The 19,361-nt window shown below is 38.4% G+C and overlaps 1 protein-coding gene across 4 annotated transcripts in view; it reads left to right on the plus strand.

Moving 5' to 3' along the window:
- LOC149305370 (arf-GAP with GTPase, ANK repeat and PH domain-containing protein 1) overlaps positions 1-19,361 on the plus strand; it is a 385,626-nt gene that overhangs the window by 102,792 nt on the left and 263,473 nt on the right. The gene's annotated exons all lie outside the window — the stretch shown is intronic.

Here is a 19,361-nt window from a genome sequence, read left to right on the forward strand (position 1 = left end):
TCTAACAAGTATCACTACTTTAGCAGGTCTGATAGGACTGCTTATTCAGTATCTCTTTTGATGTCTTCTAATTGATTGTTTTCACTTTTGCAAATCAGCCACTACTTACCCATATCGATTAAAGATAGTTGTACTGGGTGGGGGGGGGGGGGGGGCAGAAAATGTACACTTGAGGGGTACTTTCATTAGGACCAAAAGCTTTGGAATATCAGGCTCAGAGTTACAAAAGGGTAGGTGATTGTGGAAGAAATGGGAAAGTCCAAAACTCAGGCCAGATGTTGTGCTTATGAGGCCTGCAGTTAGATTCAGTCACAAAATGGAGATGGCAGGCAAAACAAATGATTGCTAGGTGTGCTGGTAATCTGATCACACTCAGCAGTGCATACAAGAAAGCAATGGTCATTTTCCATTTCTGATAACACAAAGGCCATGTGCAGTGATCTTTGATCCATTATATATTGTAATCCAAGGGGATGTGGTGTAGTCTGAAAATTACATATTCCTGCAACATATTGGCTCCTCTTGCTTCCTAATTGCATCTGCTGCATCAAGTGAAATAACAGATGGCTGCTAGAAAATACACCTATTCCTTCTCTTGAAATAGGTTTATATATGAAAGAGTTGAGTGGTGCCATGAAGTTTAAAATCTGAGGGCAGGGAACCATCCAGTTAAAAAGATTGTATGTACAGCGCTGTGTAAATTTACAGCGCTTTATAAATAAAGGTTAATAATAATAATAATAATAATAATAATAATAATAATAATAATAGACACTCAGAGAATGCTGACACATGCTGGCATTTTTAAAAGTTAGCTTTTACTAAGATGGCCCACGATATATAAATAATATAGGTTTGAGGATTGTTAATTCTGTTTCTCCAGTTATTTTAGATTATCAGCCTGGTCTGGGCCTATCAGTTTTTGAAAATGTTTATACTTGGCTCCTTAGGTGTAAAATCATTTCCAGAGCAATTAAACCTGCCCTTAACATAAACCCATCAAGTTAATAAAACAGATATTTAGCACTATTGCCACTGGTTGCAGAAAAGCTCATCTGGATACCGTGACTAATTTTGGAAAGGGGTTTAAAAAAAAACCTAATACATACGTTTTTCATTGATCGACTTAGCAAGTAGAAAAGTTTGCATATAAATAAAAAAGCTATAAGTTGAAATTTTCAATTCAGAGCCAAAGTGGAGCTCAGATTTAATTGATGTTGGCTCAGTTTTAACTGCTTTAAAACCCAGAAAGTGCATGTTCAGCTAGGTTCACAGTGACTCAGCTCCTTGCATTCCCAGTGAGGCCTGTCTATATCCTCTCCTTGATTTCCTGCCCATTGTCCACTCTTCTATCAAAATCATCTCCTTTCCCAGAGGGCTAAACAGACCTACATTTCTGCTCACTGTAATCTAGGGCAGCACATTAGTTGAGCAACTTAAAGCTTTGTTCTTTAAATGAATTGGTTGTAAAAGGTCCAGCTGTAAACATGGGACAGACATTTGAGGGAAAGAAAAGTGAATAAGGACAAGTCACAGGGACAAAGTATCAAAATGGTGGTGGAGAAGTATTCCATACTCAAGTGTGTTAAGCAACAGGGCAAGGAAGCCAGGCAGCCAATATTTCCCCTCAATTATTAATAACTAATAATTAATAACTACCAATGGTAGTGGTAATGGAAAGGCAGCAGGGCTATGGGAGTTATTCTGTTTGTTACACTGAATGTTACAGCCATGATTCTGTGCTTCCTGGACACCTGTTGTAGATACAGGGAGGTCCTGGCCCCTGGGGGAACAACTTATTTCACTTGAAAACAAAGGATGCTGAGAAAAGCAGAGAAGCTAATGGATTTTGGAGACTTGTCTCATCGTCATTGATATGTATCATTGATATGGTGACCTACTCCCTGGGCGATGTCTATTTTGTAGTCACTAAGAATGAGGTCTTGGGGTTAGGAAGAAGGAGATTGTCTTTTAGAAGGGGTGCATCTCTTTGTGGATAACCATACTTTCTTGTTCTGATAATATGCTTCCAGTGCACAGGGATTTCTGGGATGGAGTTGGTAGCTGTGGTGATGTTTGGCATCAGTGACATGGGGAAATATAGATAAGAACCAATGGAAGCTAAATTTAGGCTGCTAGGGGGCTGAAAGTGCAAACTGCCAAGGCCAGATAGACAAGCACAGTTGGGGGACTGCAGTCCATGTATAAGGTAATAAGCAGGGCTTTTGATTTGTTAGTGGCTACAGAATATTTTTGGACATATAGGGCTTGTACAAAAGGGACAAATGCTGTTTAAATCAGAATTGAATCAGAGCTCTGGTAAAAGGAGGCAGGACACCATTTAAATTGAACCTTTGGGGAAAACTGGAAGGAGTGGGGAGTATTTGATTAGGGTTGAATCACCCTAGGAGGTAAGAGTGAAAATGTCATAAAACACAATGGCCAGTCAAAGCAGCCACGAGAAAACGTACATGCCATAGATATTTGGTGAAGGATATTGGGAATAGATATACTCCTGCTAGAAGCATTTTAGCCCTAGGTTCTCAAACAGTGGGGTGCATCCCCCCTAGGGGGATATGACAGTTTCTCAAGGGGCTAATTAGCTTACCCTCCAGAGAGGGGTAGTGCTTGGAATGCTTTTTCAACATCTTCTTCAGTATCAGGCCACATGGCAGGGAGTGAGATAGGAAGAGAGGGAAGTGATTGTCAGGATGTGGTGGGGACGCTGGGATTTGTATGGCCATGGCTACAGTTTGGTAGGGGTTGGAACAAAGGTCTGTGCTTGCCATTGTTCCACCAACTACTTACTGAAGCCTGCAGCTGTGTGCACATTCACAGAGGCTTTGGTAAGCAAGTTGTCCTCTGACAATCATTGCCCCAGCTTTTCTCCCAGTGTACATCGCTAGGGAGAAATGGTTGGAGCAATGGTCGCTTGCTCAACTATCCATCCCAATGCTCATAGCCTTTCCTGGATCTAGAAAGCAGCCCAGTCCCTCCAGCAGGTGTTGTTGGGAATGGGTTGCTGCTGCTGCCATGCAGCCTTTTCCGGGTCTGTTGGAGCTGCTGGTAAGGAGAGTCACCATGAACTTTGATGACTTCAGTATCTCCTGCTTTGTTGGGGATACCAGTTACATATTAAGGGAATCTGAAACCAGCAGTTGGAGTTTATAAATGTTGAAAAATAGCAAATTTGATTTTTTAAATAAACTAAGAACTGAGTGGAATGAAGTCTTAGACTGTCTTCAGCAAACTAGTCAACAATTGCTTTAGCTTCAATATACAGTATTTCTCTAGATTTAAAACTCTGGTTGATCTTTTTTAAAAAAGAGGATATTTTAGGTTTGTGACATCTTGCACATTTTAGGGCAAAGTTGGCTAGTTCAGCCAAATGTTCACAATGGAAAGAGGACAGTGTGTTACAGAAGTCTGAAATATTCAATTTAAAAAATCTTCAAGCACAAGGATTCTTGAGTTGCTTGGTTTTAAAGAAAACATAAGTGTAGTGTGCATAATGACAGGTGGGATTGGAAGAATCAGTGAGATATGGTCATTTCACAATACAAATTGTACAGGGAGGGCAGGGCAGGGTAGGTTTTTGTTCATGACTTGTGTGGGGGGGCTTTGCAGTGACAGTGCTAACAATGTTTTTCTTAGATTCATATCATGTGCAAGAACAGCCATACTGTGAATGACTGGAAGGAAGATGAAGTGTATGTTTGGTATCTGCTCCTGGGAAGTACTGCATGCTTATCAGAATAGATACTATCAACGTTATCGGAAAACGGCTAATTCTTTTTGATAGGACAGTATAGTAATTACTGTGTTCTAACCTTCATTTATGATTTCAGCCTCTTAGAATTAGTGTGATGTGTCATTAATGGGGAAGTGTAGTTCTTGCTTTCGTTCACCATGTATTAATAAGCGTATTATTTTTTCTTCTATTCAGTGTAGCCAATATTATTCCAGCCTCATACAACTGTCTCCATGTTTATTGATGGTGAATAATATTATTTCACTGCTTGCCTTGACTTTTTGTGCTATGTCAAAGGGATCTTGTATGACCTTTGTTAGTCTCAAAGGTGCTACAAGTTCCCTTTGCCTACTGATATTACAGACTAACACTGCTCTGAATTCTACTTGTATGCTGTTTTCAGTTTAAATGCTTGCTATTTTTATATGGATATGTATACAGGAATATTTAATATTAGCAAGCACCGTTTAATATCTTCATAGTTTTGATTAGGAAATAAGCATAATTTGCTAATCCATATTGTTGTCATACCATATCTTTAGTTTGCAGTAATTTGATGTGATTTAATTAGTGAAATGGCTAAAGGCAGCATCTCTGTAGCCATGTCACAGTAATGAAAGGTGAAATAATTATGCTTCTGAAACTGGACTTGGATTGGGTGCTGTGAAAAGCAAAGGTAGATGATTTAAAGAAGATGACACTTTATAACTGTATCAAATAAGGTGGCATAGAGAGCTTGAATATTTAAGTCTGCTGAATATGTTCCCTTTCTATAAAATTTTGACCACTTTATGCTCATTAACCAAAATGGGGCATTCTTTAACTATTGTTTCATATTTTAAGCAGTCATAGCCAAGATTAATAAGGACATAATTAGTTCTGATTAAAGCTAGCGAGGGCAGTTTGTATTTGGGGATAGGAGTGTGTGATCCGGACCTGATAACTATGGTGAAGAGATCAGGAGTGTCCTCAGCACTATCAAAAGTGATAGGTGGTAAATATAGTGGGCCCTTGGTATCTGCTGGGGTTTCTTTCAGGATCCCCAGTGGATACCAAAATTCATGGATGCTCGTCCCATTATATACAATTTGTACCGTAAAATGGTATCAACGAAAACTTCATGCACACAGTGAATCTCTAGTCTAAACTATGGTACCACTAAGGAACAATAAGTAAATGTGGTGTTAAGCAGTGTAACAAACGTGTATCTACATGCAGAAATACAATTATTTTCTTTCTCTAATGGATAAAATTTTTATGGTAATACCATATTATACTTCATAAATATGAAACTGATAGAACAGCAAACATTTTATCTATAATTTTTAATAAGGTTAACCATTAATCCAATTGAAACTAATATGTTTCATCAAAGAAACTCATGATCTAATGATAATACAGAACACAAGTCTGTCTACAAGCATAAAGTCCCACAATCTCAAATATGATGTAAAAGATCCATTAAACATGGAGTGAGGCATAAAGTCCTTTGAACTTTAAAACAGTGAATTATAAAGGTCTTTGGTTATTCCCAGGATCTTTAGAAAACGTCATCAGTCTGTAACTCTTTCCTTCTTTTTGAATTGCTTTATGCTTAATCTTGTGATTCAAAATTATTCATACATTACATAAGGATTTTACTCTATAAATAACCACATGTCCATAAAACCAGTACTAAGAATGATTTACAAATGCAAATCTGCAGCAACAGAAAAATTCTAAAGAAGAGAGAGCAAGAATACTGGGTCTTAGCTCTTTGAGGTTTCTACCTCCAACAAAGTTAAAACTTAAAATTGGGATTGCATTTGGCAGAGTTTACCTATAAAGCACCTAAAGGGTTTTCCAGATGCAAAAGTGCGGAGGCTTCTTGAGAAATTCAGTGCTTTTTGCCTAAGAAAGGGGTGGGTAGCCTCACCCAAGAGAGAAGCAGTCTGGATCTTAAGGGAAGTTACTTTTTCTGTTGCTAATGGTGTTTAAATGTTATAGCCTGGGTTTTACAACTCTTTGGCGGGTTATAAACCGCCGCTTTGAGGTGGTCTGCCGCCGCCGCCGTTTGCTCCATGCGGGAGCCGCAGCAGCCACACCGCGCGGCTCCCGCAAGGACCGAAAAAGAAGCTCCAAAATGGAGCTTCTTTAAGCGGCGCCAGGGGCGGACTTGTGACGTCATAGACGCGACACGTGCGGACACACAGCGTCCGATACGTAAACATGGCGGCCCCCATGTGGAAGGGGCGCTGCCATATTGTACGTATGGAATACGTACTAGGGTTAGGGGGGTGCGGAAGCACCACCCCTTCCTAACCCTAATACGTATTCCATACGTATTTTTTGGCGGTTTGTAACCTGCCTTTGTTTCCAAGAGCCTTCTTCACCAAAGGGAGCCTACAGCAATGTCCCTTCAGACCATCTTAACTGATAACAAATACAATATCTTGATAAAACGTAGGCCCATGACTCTAACATCATCATTTTTTCTTCTTCTCTTGTATGATTTTTAATACCTTTGTCTGAGGAAGAAGTCAGTGGAGCTTCGAAAGCTTGCATGATGTGTTCTGTGCATTTTTGATTGTCCCAATAAAGGTATTGCTGTTTTGTGGATTTTGGTTGTTATTCTATTTTGCTGTATCACCAATATGGATTGGCGATACAATCCATAGATAGTATAGTAATCAAGCGGTCTTAGGGAGGGGGAAGAAAAATCCCCCCTTCTTTCTTGCTGCCAGAGCTCCACAAAAGGTGAACTATGTGTAGGTGATAAAAAGCAAGGGTTTGAGGGTTGGTTGGTTTATTTCTCAGCCTGCAAAGAACTTGTGGTAGTAATGGTTGCTTTGTAAGGAGACAAACTGTATTCTTCTTCAGAACCATTTGTAGACACCATTTATAACCCTACAGTATTGGGCACACACACACACAACTGAGTATGTAGGATTTGGTGCCTTAAACAAGATATTTAGGTGACTTAAGAACTAGATTTTTACAGGTTTTATTAGCGTTATCAATTTTTATCATATGTACACTGCCACATTCAACAAGAAAAACTTTATTTACAATGGGCCCTTGGTATCCACTGGGGTTGGTTCCAGGATCTCCCTGTGTATACTACCTGTGGATGTTCATGGCATAGTAAAATGGTGTCCCTTATATAAAATAGTAAAATTAAGGTTTTCTTTTTGGAATTCATATATTTATTAAACATTTTCAATTCATGGATGGTTGAATCCACAGATAAGGAATCTGTGGACACAGAGGAGCGACTGTATAACGGACAAAATATTTTGAGGAGGGGAAAAGATGATGAGTTTTGGTCAGCTCTGTCTCCTTTTTAGATGGTTATGCTGTACCTAGAAACCATGGAGAAGTGCAAAATATCATTGCTTTCCTAATTTGTTGGCATATACTCCTCCCAAAAATATAGGAATCAACACATAATAATAATACTAACTTCATTGTGGTTTTGTGTAGAAAAATGTGATAGGGTATACAAATTCTGTTCAGTGATGTCCTACATTACTTTCTTTACTTCACTGAATTCAGTTAGTTTGAAGATTTTATATTGTATTTGTTTTTGCTTTGTTGATCGTATATGTTCATATCTAATGAAAAAAGTAAATAAATATGAACCTCCTCAACTGTGGATGCATGGTAGTGCTGTCAAGTGCCATGCCATTCCAAGGAGTGGGTCCTCTGGCATCTATAATTTGATTCATTGGTGTGCAGCTGTGTCCTTTTTAGTACTATGCTTACGGCCATAGCTGAGAATCCGAAGTGACATGCTGTCCTGATTGCTCATTAGTTGATTGCATCCACTTTTGACTAATTAGGGTGCTGTGCTGTTTGTAGTTTAGCATTAGTGAAAGGCATTGTTGCAGCCTTGGTTTGAAAACATTGGGTTGTAGCCAGTGTGTAGTACTAGCTGAAAAAGTAGAAGAGGTGGCATTGTTCTGCTGGTACTTGCATTTCTAGAACTAGCACAATACCTAGCACAATGAAGTAATGAGATGTGAAGGTTCCTGTGTGTTGGATTGTGTTTAAGCAGCTAAGGGCATTATATATCTTTGGATTTAATTCTCTTGTTCCAGTATATTCATCCCTGCAGTGGTTGGCATTTAAGAGCACGTTAAATATGAAACTTAAGGAGTTGTTAGCAATGAATGTTCTTGTTTAATAAATTAGAATGGCTCTTGGGCAGATGATGCTGTTTCATGAGGTTGCAGGCCATCCATGCAGAGTCAGGCAGTTTCTGTGGTTTTAGGCATGTAAGACTAAGAAATTAATGTAGCAGCAGGAATTAGACGTTTTGTTAAAATTATGTGTCCACTGAGGTGGAGGGGAAGAATAATTGTGCCCTATGCTTAACTCAGTTATAGAAGCAGCAAGAAGTTCAACCTGGAAGGGCAACTTCAAAATAAAGCAGATGTGGCCCTTCTGGTTGTTGTTGAACTTCACCTGACAACCTCCCTCACCATTGGCTGTGTTGGCTGGGTCTGATGGTGCTTGAAGTCTGACAACATTTGCAGAGCCTCATGTTCCTTCCTATGAAATAGTGAATCATAGAGTAATGATGGTTGGGGGGATTGTGTCACTTAGCTTGTCTCTGGAGTTGTGGGAAGGAGAACCTCACAAGTGGACATTTTGTAGGATTGAGTGAAGGAGGTGGAACTTGGAGACTTGGATCTCCAGATTAGAACTCTTCCCACTAATACACAAGAAGGAGGTAATTTTTGCAGATTCACTTTCTGCTCTTGTAGCCCAGTGTGCCACACATCCTGCATATCTTCAGTGGCTTGTTCGTAATTTTTAGACAGCTTGCAAAAGTTACAGGGGACTGCAAGAGGGAGGGCAGTGGATAAAAATTGCCTTTGAGGTATCTGTTCCATTCACAAAAGGGCACTTTGGGACATAGTTGCATGCATGGTAAAATGCACCATTAAGCGTTGTTCTGGGAAAGAGGCTGTGTTGGCATGAGGAGTAGCTTTAAAATGGTGCTTTGTATCCATAGTGTTTTATCTCGCAAATTTCCTTCATTTCCTTCACCAGCATGTCATGCCAGATGGAGTTGTATGCCTCTTAAGTATTTCACAGAGTGGGCAGGGTGGTAGGATTGGCAGACAGCATAATGGATATTTATGTAGAAGCATAAGGCCCGTAGTAGTACAGGGTGGAGCCAGACACAAATAATTTGGTTTTTTTATTTATATACCGCTATTCCAAAGATAATGACAGATGGAGACAGAGTTTGGCATTATCTGCTGGCAATTGCTGATATGGTTTTATACCTTATATCTAATCACGCTTTAAAAATTATCGAATTACCACTTTCCTGTTTTAAGAGGCAGCAGAGACATCAAATCTTGAGAACAATCAGAGAAGAAACTAAATCAATCTAGGGTCATGCAAGGAGAATCTGCGAAAGCAGAAGCATGATTGTCTCCAGGGTCTAGACAAGCAAGCCAGTCTGAGCTGCATCGAGTGCCAGTCAGGGATAACCAAGGAGAATAATCTAAAGAACAAGCTGAAGTTCAGAAGTAAATAGAGTGAGGAAAATCAAACAAACATTTGGTTGCTGAGAGCAAAGGAATGGCCATGGATGTGCCCATTTTCAACTGCTCTCAATCAGTGCAAGAGGCCTAATTATTTCAGCTTATTCTTTTTAAGGCCAGCCAAAGCTTTTCTTGCTCTTTTGCAGTTGGTGCTTTAGTGTATGACACTCAGTAGAGTGAAGTGGCTCATCATCCACATCCTGCTCCTGAGGAGCTTCAAGGGCCACATGGGATGATGCAGGCTCTGGCTTTGGCAGTTCCAGTGAGGGTTTGCCAGCCTCCTCTGGCTGCAGCTGGAGCCTATTATCTTGATTCTTCCCTGACAGAGTGTATTTAAGCCACATTGTTGTTATTGTTAAACTATTCTGTTGTACCCTTATTTCAAAAGATCTCAGGGTGCCACACAAGTACTGTAAACAAATTAAAGCAATTAAAAACAATATTAAACAGACTAAAACATATTAAATGCAATTAACAAATTAGAAGCAGATTTAAAGGATTAAAACCACGTGTGTTAGCATTTTGAGATAAATCAGTGAGGCTCAAAGACTAATAAAATAGCCATGGTTTCATTTGGTGCCTAAATGAAATCAATGTTTGTGGCAGTTGGGTCTCCAAGGGGAGGGAGCTGTGAGAGAATAGAAACTATCCTAAAATGTAAAGACAACAACTGAGCACAAAAGTTAGAACCATACAAGTCATTGTATTCCCTGTTGCCATGTATGGATGTGAGAGCTGGACAGTTAAGAAAGCAGATAGGAAGAGAATTAATTAATTTGAGATGTGGAGCTGGAGAAGAGTGCAGAGGTTACCATGGACAGCCAAGAAGTCAAAGAAATGGGTCCTAGAGTAGAGCAAACCAGAAATCTCTCTGGAAGCCAGGATGACTAGACTGAGGAGGTTGTACTTCAGACACATCATGTAAAGGCATGACTCACTGGAAAAAACAATAATGCTAGGAAAGGTAGAGAGAAGCAGAAAGAGAGGAGGACCACATGATAAATGGATGGACTCTATTAAAGAGGACATGGGTATGAATTTGCAGGGCATGAGCAGAGCAGTGGAGCATAGGGAGTCTTGGAGAGGTCGCCATGGTTTGAAATCAGTGATTGGATAAGCAAGACATGCAAATAGAATATGAGCGTTAACTCTTTAAAGAATGCATACATCGAAGGAAGGCAGTGGAATTGATTTTCAGGTAAACATGATTAAGACTAGGCTGTAAATACTACAGTTCATGCATGCAAAACTAGTATGCCTGTGAAAAAACAGCTGTTTCATTGTCATTAAATACAGCAATATTAGGAAAGTCTTTCTGAGATGTAGGGTAAGTCGGCTCCTATAACAGAGAGCCTTTTGCGGACATTTGGACACACAGACAACGGATGCCGCCTGATCTTGGAAGCTAAGCACGGTCAGCCCTCACTAGTACTTTGATGGGAGACTGCCAACGAACACCAGGTGCTTTATTTCAGAGGAAAAAACAGGCAAAACCACCTCCTGAGTATTCCTTGCCTGAGAAATCCTGTGAAATTCATGGGGTCACTATAAGTCAGTAGATAACTTTAAGGCACATACATGCACAAACAAGCAAAAAATAGAAACCTCACCTACAGTGGCACAAATGAGGAACATTTTCGATAAAGGTACACTGAAGAGGGTTCACAAATTAATGTAGATGCTTTTATATGTCTCTGTACTACATGCCATATTTAAAAAGTAAGTGCAAACACTTGTAAAGTAATATACATCAGAGACTAATGTAATGTTACTTAAATCTCTTAATTTAAACTAATCTAGCTCAAAGGGATCTGAGAATTAATATTCTCAGATATCGGTGGATGCCATAGTAGGTACTACCACTACTGCTACTACTACTACTATTTTATTAATTTATATCCTGTCATTATCCCACTAATGAGACTCAAGATGGCTAACATTTTTTAAAACATACTGATTAAAATGTTTTATTTATTTATTCCATTCTTTTGTATCCCACCTTTCATCTGATCATGGAACTCAAAAGCAGCTAAGAGCATATTTAAAACAATACAAAATAATTAAAAATATACTGTATTTTCTGGCGTATAAGACTACTTTTTAACCCAGGAAAATTTTCTCAAAAGTCAGAGGTCGTCTTATATGCCGGGTTTCGTCTTACAGGGTGGGTGCTGAAACTACCGAGCCAGATTGGAGCATTCTGCGGGCTGTGTATACAATCCAATCCAAGCAGGCTTTGTATACAACAGGTTTTCCTGCTAAGTACCTGCATGTCATAAGCATTTGAATTAAAATTACCATATTGAAATCAATTCTGATGTTTTTTTAATTTTTATTTGGTGTGCGTTGGAAGAGGGGTAGTCTTATACGGTGAGTATATCCCAAATTCTATATTTTAACTGGAAAAGTTGGGAGTCGTCTTATACGCCTAGTCGTATTATACGCCGGAAAATACGGTAAATATACATTTTTAAAAACAATTAAACAATTCATGGAGTTAAAATATTAAAAATATCAAAATACATTGAAAGGTTGTATACCAGTCTTAAAAAAAGAACCACACAGAATTAAAAGACCAACACTAATTGATTGGTAAAGGCCTGATGGCACAGAAATGTTTTGACCTGCCATTGGAAGGATAACAAGGATGGGGCCATTCTGGCCTCTCTAGGGAGGAGGTTTCAAAGTCTGGGAGCAGCCACTGTTGATAAAAGCATAAATATAGAAGTTATTTTAAAATAATTAAACAATTTATAAAGTTTGAAACATTAAAATTCATTTTTAAAAATCTCTATATACCAACTATAAAAATAGCAACACACAATAGTAAATGTCTATCCCAATCAGTTTTGTAGAGTATGTGTGGTTAGTAGCCCTAAACATGTAGCAGCCTTGAAAATTGTACTATACAGGCAGAAATCTGGAAACTGCTGAACTTCTATTACTCATTTTCATTTAGGTTTTTAGCAAGGGGGACATTTGAGTAAGTACAATGGTGGAAGTGCTAAAAAAGATGTATGATCATCTGATTTTCCCTGTCCTTACCTTTAAACAGTCTTTAGTGGGCATTTTCTAGTTACCACCTGTGGCACCTTTTTTAGTTTCTTAATAGCTAATTATTCTTAATCACTAATATAAATAGCTAATACAAATAGACAGGTGTGTTTAGATTTCTTTACAGGAGTTTCATTAATCCCAAGCAGGCTATATTTCATTTTCTTCTTACTGAAATGATTTGAGTAATTTCCATGGAGTGGCATGAATAGCTGAAATGTATCTTGTAGTATAGTATGGGACAGCCATGTTTGTGGATTCCATATCAGTCTGAATCTGGCCTCTTGTCATGTTTCTTAATAGAGCAGATAAGTAATGTTCTCATAAAATACAGAAGGCTCATTGAGCCCAGATATTTAGCAGTTTAGCTGGATGATTAATAGATATGGAAGGTAACATATTTTATATGTAAACAATGATATCTAAATGCTGAATTCATATTTCAGCATAACTATTCCCTACATAATATTCAGGTTACTTGGTTGTATACTGCATTATTACCTTCTCAAAACTGAAAAGTTTAACAGTGTATTTGATGGCTTTCTGATGATTGCTAATGATCAAAACTGGAAAAGTAACAAAAGAGAGTGCATTTACTAGTTTGACTGCATTATATGTGAATGAGTTTTGTTGTTTGAAGTTTACTGAAAACTATAAATGAAAAAGATAATTTAGATGTGTCAGATTCTAGCCTACACTGAATTATGCCTATACTAGGTGTATTCTTCACTTTACTGTTCAAGCTGTTTGCAGATGTATATTTAAATAAATTGAACTGTAGACACATCAAATCACAGAATCATAGAATCATAGAGTTGGAAGAGACCCCAAAGGCCATCCTGTCCAACCTCTGCCATGCAGGAACTCTCAATCAAAACATCCCCGACAAAGGGCCATCCAACCTCTGATTAAAGACCTCCAAGGAAGAAGACTCTACTACACTCCGAGGGGGTTTGTTCCACTGTAGAAGGTCTTTACTATCAGGAAGTTCCTCCTAATGTTGAGGTGGAATTCTTTTCCTGTAGGTTGCATCTATTACTCTGGGTCCTCTTCTCTGGAGCAGCAGAAAACAAGTTAGCTCCCTCCTCAGTATGACATCCCTTCAAGTATTGAAACAGGGCTATCATATCACCTCTTTACCTTCTCTTCTCCAGGCTAAACATCCCCAGCTCCCTAAGTCTCTCGTCATAGGGCATGACCCTTTACCAGACCCTTGCAACAGGGACTTGTAATTCAAAAGTAGGACCATTGGTTGTATTGCTGTTGTAGATGCTGCTTTTTCACTGACAGTTATCTGAAGTAACCGTGGGAGGGGGACAGACTGTATACAGGTGTGTAACATTGCCTTGCGAGTCTTTGTTAAACCAGTTCTTCGTATGAGGAATTGGGATCTAAGCAGCAGGGAATTCTGCATATTCCTTTCTCCATTGACTGTTGGGAGATAGGAAATTGTTAGGTTAGACCTGCACAAATGAAGGAGAAACAGTGGTGAAAGGGTGAAGGGCTATTCATCCGCTTCCCAGTTGTTAAACCCTTTCCTTGGCTATCCTGGAATGCTCCCTGAGTGTATGGCCCCCTAGCCTTCTAGCTAACAGTGGATGTAGCCCACAGGGCCAAAAAGCTTATGAACCCCTAACTTAGGAGACCATCATCTTTCTCGTGCTGATTAGATTTGCTTCATATCCCCCCGGTCTGTTTAAAAGAGTATCGTATTTTCCGGCGTATAAGACAATTGGGTGTATAAGACGACCCCCAACTTTTCTTGTTAAAATACAGAGTTTGGGATATACTCGCTGTATAAGGCTACCCCTCTTCCAAATCCAAGGAGGGAGCAGGCCAGTGGTGCTTGCACCGGCTGCGTTTCCTCGCGACCTCTGCGGAGGCCTCTGCCTCAGAGGCCTGGAAGGAGGGAGCAGCCCGGCCGCGATCGCGAGGGCCATATGCTCCTTCCAGGCTCCTGCAGAGGCCTGGAAGGAGGGAGCAGCCCGGCCACGACCGTGGCAATCGCGGCTGTGCGCCTTCCAGGCCCCTGCGGAGGCCTGGGCCTGGGAAGGTGGAAGCAGGCCAGGGCTTAACCCAGCGTACAAGACAACCCCCAACTTTGAAGAACATTTTCATGGGTTAAAAAGTCATCTTGTACGCCAGAAAATATGGTAGTTCTTGTGACTATACAAGACTGAATTGTGACAAGAAACATTTTTTTATTCTGCATTTGTTTCCCACTATAATTGACAGTTCTCTACAGCCATGAGAAACAGAAACTTGCATGCATTATTAGGTGAAAACCAAAGCCAATTATTGATACAAGTGAATAGCATCAGTTCCTCAGTTTAATCAGTTTAAAATACGTGAGACAAATTCCTCACAAAAAAAGAATTATTGAACATCCACTTGTCACTTAACTGGTTGTAGGTTTGATTATGTTGATGAAAAATATTCAGCCAACCACCGTGAATATCATCAAATAATGTTAAACTTTACAAAATTGAAGAAACAGCTTCATTAGATCTGTCTGTGTCAGGCCTGAAACCCACATGTTTAATGATATGGAGAAAGGAAATTAAATGGTAAAACATTGTGAATAATTTTGAATTCTAACAAACAAAGTTATATTTTGAATATTCAGAAATTGTGATATTTTAAAAAAATCAGTCAGTCGATAGATCAAACATTTAAGATGATGTTTATTAAATACAATCAACCCTGTTTGGAGCATCAGTGACTGTTTGGCTAAAATTTTTTATTTTAAAATTAAATGATTCAGAACATACAGTAACATAAATATAAAAATTAATACAAAGATATTAATAAAAGTAATAAAAGATGGTTAAAGCCATGTTTTTCAGTTGGGTAAGAGAATGCAGGCTTGCATATTTATTATAGGTTGAGTCTCCCTTACAGACTGTATGTGTTAGTAGCATCAACTTGAATCTGACTGCAATACTTTAGCAGTCAGTGCAGTTTTTTGAACAAATGTGTAGCATGCTCTTGGTAGGCTAACCAACAGAGCAACCTAACTGACAAAGTCATGCTAACTGACAAGTTGTGGGCTAGCTGCAGTTTTTAGAACATTGTCAAGAAAATCTGCATGTGAGCACTTTATAGCAGTTCTTGAGGTTACCAGTGCATAGATCACTGTGGCAAAATCCTCAGATCTTTGCATACTTGGGACATATCTTAGAAGTGCAGAAATTTAAAATAATTAAAAAATGAATCAAACTGCTGCACCATAAGAACTGATGGTAGTTGAGCTAGGGGTAGAAGAAATATCTGGAAACAACAAATTCTTTGCTGTCTTTCAGTATATTTCATATGAATTGAACATGCCAAAACAATTCTAAGAGTAGCAGCATCCAGGCCTTGACCTTTTCCTTCCTGAAAAGAACCAAAGGTTCAGTCCATGACAGCGAATCACCAATGCTGGGAAATAAATGTGAGTGTCACTTTGCTTCCATTAAAAAATGAAGAATCATCAATCCACACTTTTTGTGGGTTAATTTCACTTTATTGGTAATAGTCCCAGAAGACATGTTTCGAAAGGGTTGGCTTTGATTTTCTTCATAATAGAATCCCTTTAGAGAAAATAGTCACTGGAAGGATAGCATGGAAGTGTTTGAACCTATGAATTGTAGCAAGTGAAAACTATTTCATTATTTTCAGTAGTTAATGTGCTGTTTTGCAGCATCTCCCTTTCTAAAAATTATTTTGAGAATTGCCATATTCATCTATCTAGAATTACTTTGCTTTTCTAGGATCAACATGAGTAGCTTTGACTTTGTTCTGCCCTGAAGGTAACTGTTTATTGCTGTGGATATTTAAATCTCCCGATTAATAGGAGCAATTAAACAATAGTTTAATTTCCATCAAATTAACTGCCGTAAGAGATAATTGCAACATAAATGAAGATAAATTTGTTTTAATACAGCAAGAGTTTTATATAAGTCAAGAGCTGAGCATCCAGTTTAAAATTATTTTATAATCAGAGATGAACCTTAAAATGACTTGTGTCCTAATCTTTATAAATGGGACAGAGGGGCTGTGCTCAATTCATAGGATATGTTTTAAAAGAAGTAAAATTAGATCAGTAGATGCTTGGTTTTTGTTTTGTTTATTTTTAGCATCTTTTGAAGATAGAGCACAGTACATTCATAGTTTGTTGGTGATCTGAATGTTTCAGTGTACCAGGCAGGCTCTTCTGTCTAAATAGGTTGCCAGCAAGCACTGCATGGTACAGTGGTGCCTCGGGTTACGAAATTAATTCGTTCCGCCATTCCTTTCGTAACCCGAAAATTTCGTAACCCGGAAAGCCTATAGCTGCACTTTGCAGCATTTGAATTTCGCGCCGAAATGAATTTCGTAACCCGAAAAATATTTCGTAACCCGAAACAGTTTTTGCCAATCCAACTTTTTCGTATCCCGGAAATTTCGTAACCCGATCATTTCGTATCCCGAGGTACCACTGTATAATAATTCTGCCCTAAATGTTTGCATAGATATTTTGATCAAAATGTGAGGTAAAAAGAACCAAATAATTTCATGGTAAATCATGGTAAATTTAATACTACAGAAGTAGTATTCACTGTGGGAACTAAATCCATGCTTCTTTTATTTTTGATTTATTGCGTTGTATTGTGAACATTCCATTTACTCACACTGCAAAGCTTTAGGAAATTTTACCATTTAAGGGCCTTAGGACAGTGCTACTCAAAGTGGTGGTCCATGAATTGGTCCCAGTTCACCAGCCGTTGGCTGTTAGTCTCTTGTGGGTTTCCAGAAGAGAAACAGTAGTAGCCAATGAACACAAATATGGTACTGGCCTCTTACATATTCGGGAAGAAAGAATACCATTGCTCCACATCACATATCTTGAGATGAACTGACTTAGACAGTATGGATATAGTTTGGTATCCTGTGTTGTGATTACTTATAGCATCGCAAGTGTGTTGGAGTTGTATGGATGTTCTAGTATGTTCTGAACATGTCACTTCTTTGTTTGGAAAGTCAAAGTGTTGAAAATTGGACTTCAGTGCAATATTACTGTTGTGAAGTTGAAGGCTTTCATGGCCGGCATCCATAGGTTTTTGTGGGTTTTTCAGGCTATGTGGCCATGTTCTAGAAGAGTTTCTTCCTGATGTTTCGCCAGCATCTGTGGCTGGCATCTTCAGAGAATATTACTGTAGTGTTGGGTTTTTTTTAAAGACAATAAGTCTTAGATCATTATATTAGATCATTATATTAGATCTGGTATATTTTGGTTATAGTGTACTTTTCAACATTGAGAACAATGTATGTACTATCTGTATCTACCATTAGATCCTTGGACTCAAACGACTCTCTTTGTCTCTATATAACTTGGGTTTTCATAATGGGAATCGAAACTGGGAGGAAAGATAGCAGGAAAATACTGGGTTTGAAACAACTTTTAAAGAATTGTTAGAATGTTGTTTTCTGGAATATGTTTGTTTCTTGAGTTTTCTGGGTTTCTTCATTGTCATCATGATGACAGTGAAGTTTGTGCATTATTTCAAAGCCCTCATCCCTCAACCTATGACTTTTTTTCACAGTGTACAAATTTGCAGCCTCACCTATTAAGCTATGTATATACTGTTGTTAAAAACATTAATATAAATTTTATGTGTTAATTTTTCTGTAATACATTATATTTGATTCCCCTTTTGCAGTTTTTATCAATAACTACAAATATGAACAAAATAAATCCCACAAATACTACATCTCTAGATGTCACAAAATTATAAACCATTGAGCCCTTGAAATAAATGAAGTGGTTCCTCTTAAAAGCAGACCTGGTCTTTCATTAGTCAAATTCATCACATTTGACATGTCACAGTGCAGGAAAGTTCAGCATTCATGAGACGTAAAATGAAATAAAATGAACATGAAGTGGTGATGGGATCCTTTAGTTAGGTACAAAAAATCAACATAAGAGAATAAGGCTGCTGAGACTTGGCACAGCAGGAGATGTACATGTAGTGGAAATTGCATTTTGTTGTGTTTTATTCAGTGGTGTTAATAACATATGGATTTGACTTACTTAGCGCTATAGTTGGGCACAGCAAGAGTAGGACTTCATGGTTCTGCTGCATTGCTATAATACAACTGATTTTAATTCATCAATAGTATCATAGCTTGCAAATTGGTCATAGGAATTATATCATTAAGCCCCATGTAAATATAATTTCATTCTTTGAAAATACTAATTAGTTTGTTTTTACTGGCATAGCCAGTACATGCATGAGCACTGCAAATTGGGTGGGTTACTTTTAAGCTATTTTGTGTATATAATCCCCCCCCCCCCCCGTAAACAGTGATGGTTGCATTGCTCCTTTTTAATGCAAATTAATGGAGCTGCAAACATAATGCATTAGAACTCTATCAAATAAAAATGGCTCGTTCACTTCAAAGCAGCAACATTGGTTGTTTATCTAAAGCTTTATACTGAAACACCCTTTTCCAATTCCCAATGTTATGCTGACTTCAGGCTTAATTGGCTTAATTGGAACAAAGACATGCTCTTTAATTGAGTACTACTATATATGTTGAACCAAAGGTTTCTTGCAATGCATTAAAAGAATTTAGAATTGTTTCTGTGATTATACTACCGTCTTCCCTGTTTAGCATTTTGTTTTGAAATGAGGCAGGTTCACAGTGTGACAGTCGTGGCCATTGTTTCTCCAGTATGTGCCAGACATACTGCCAAAAAACCCTTTGTATTTGTGTTAAAATTGTGTAGCTTCAACCAACCTAAAATCTAATGAATGAGATAAAAGATATGGCCCCAAGTTATGCTAACACAGCTATACTATTCTAAACATCTCCAGGGCTTCTGATATAGATTTTTATGCATTTAATAGGTATTCAAGTGCTCTGGGTTGAAGGAAAGCTATAATGGTAACTGAGCTAAAAATAAAGACATTGTGATATTTATCAGGCAGTCCATGAACATTGTCCAATAACTGCAGCTGGTACTGAATGAATGTTGCCCCCAGTGTTGCCAA

The sequence above is a fragment of the Sceloporus occidentalis genome, unplaced genomic scaffold (assembly GCF_023333645.1).
Source record: "Sceloporus occidentalis isolate IW3139 unplaced genomic scaffold, rSceOcc1.0.p SCAF_12, whole genome shotgun sequence".
In the NCBI taxonomy this organism is placed as follows: domain Eukaryota; kingdom Metazoa; phylum Chordata; class Lepidosauria; order Squamata; family Phrynosomatidae; genus Sceloporus; species Sceloporus occidentalis.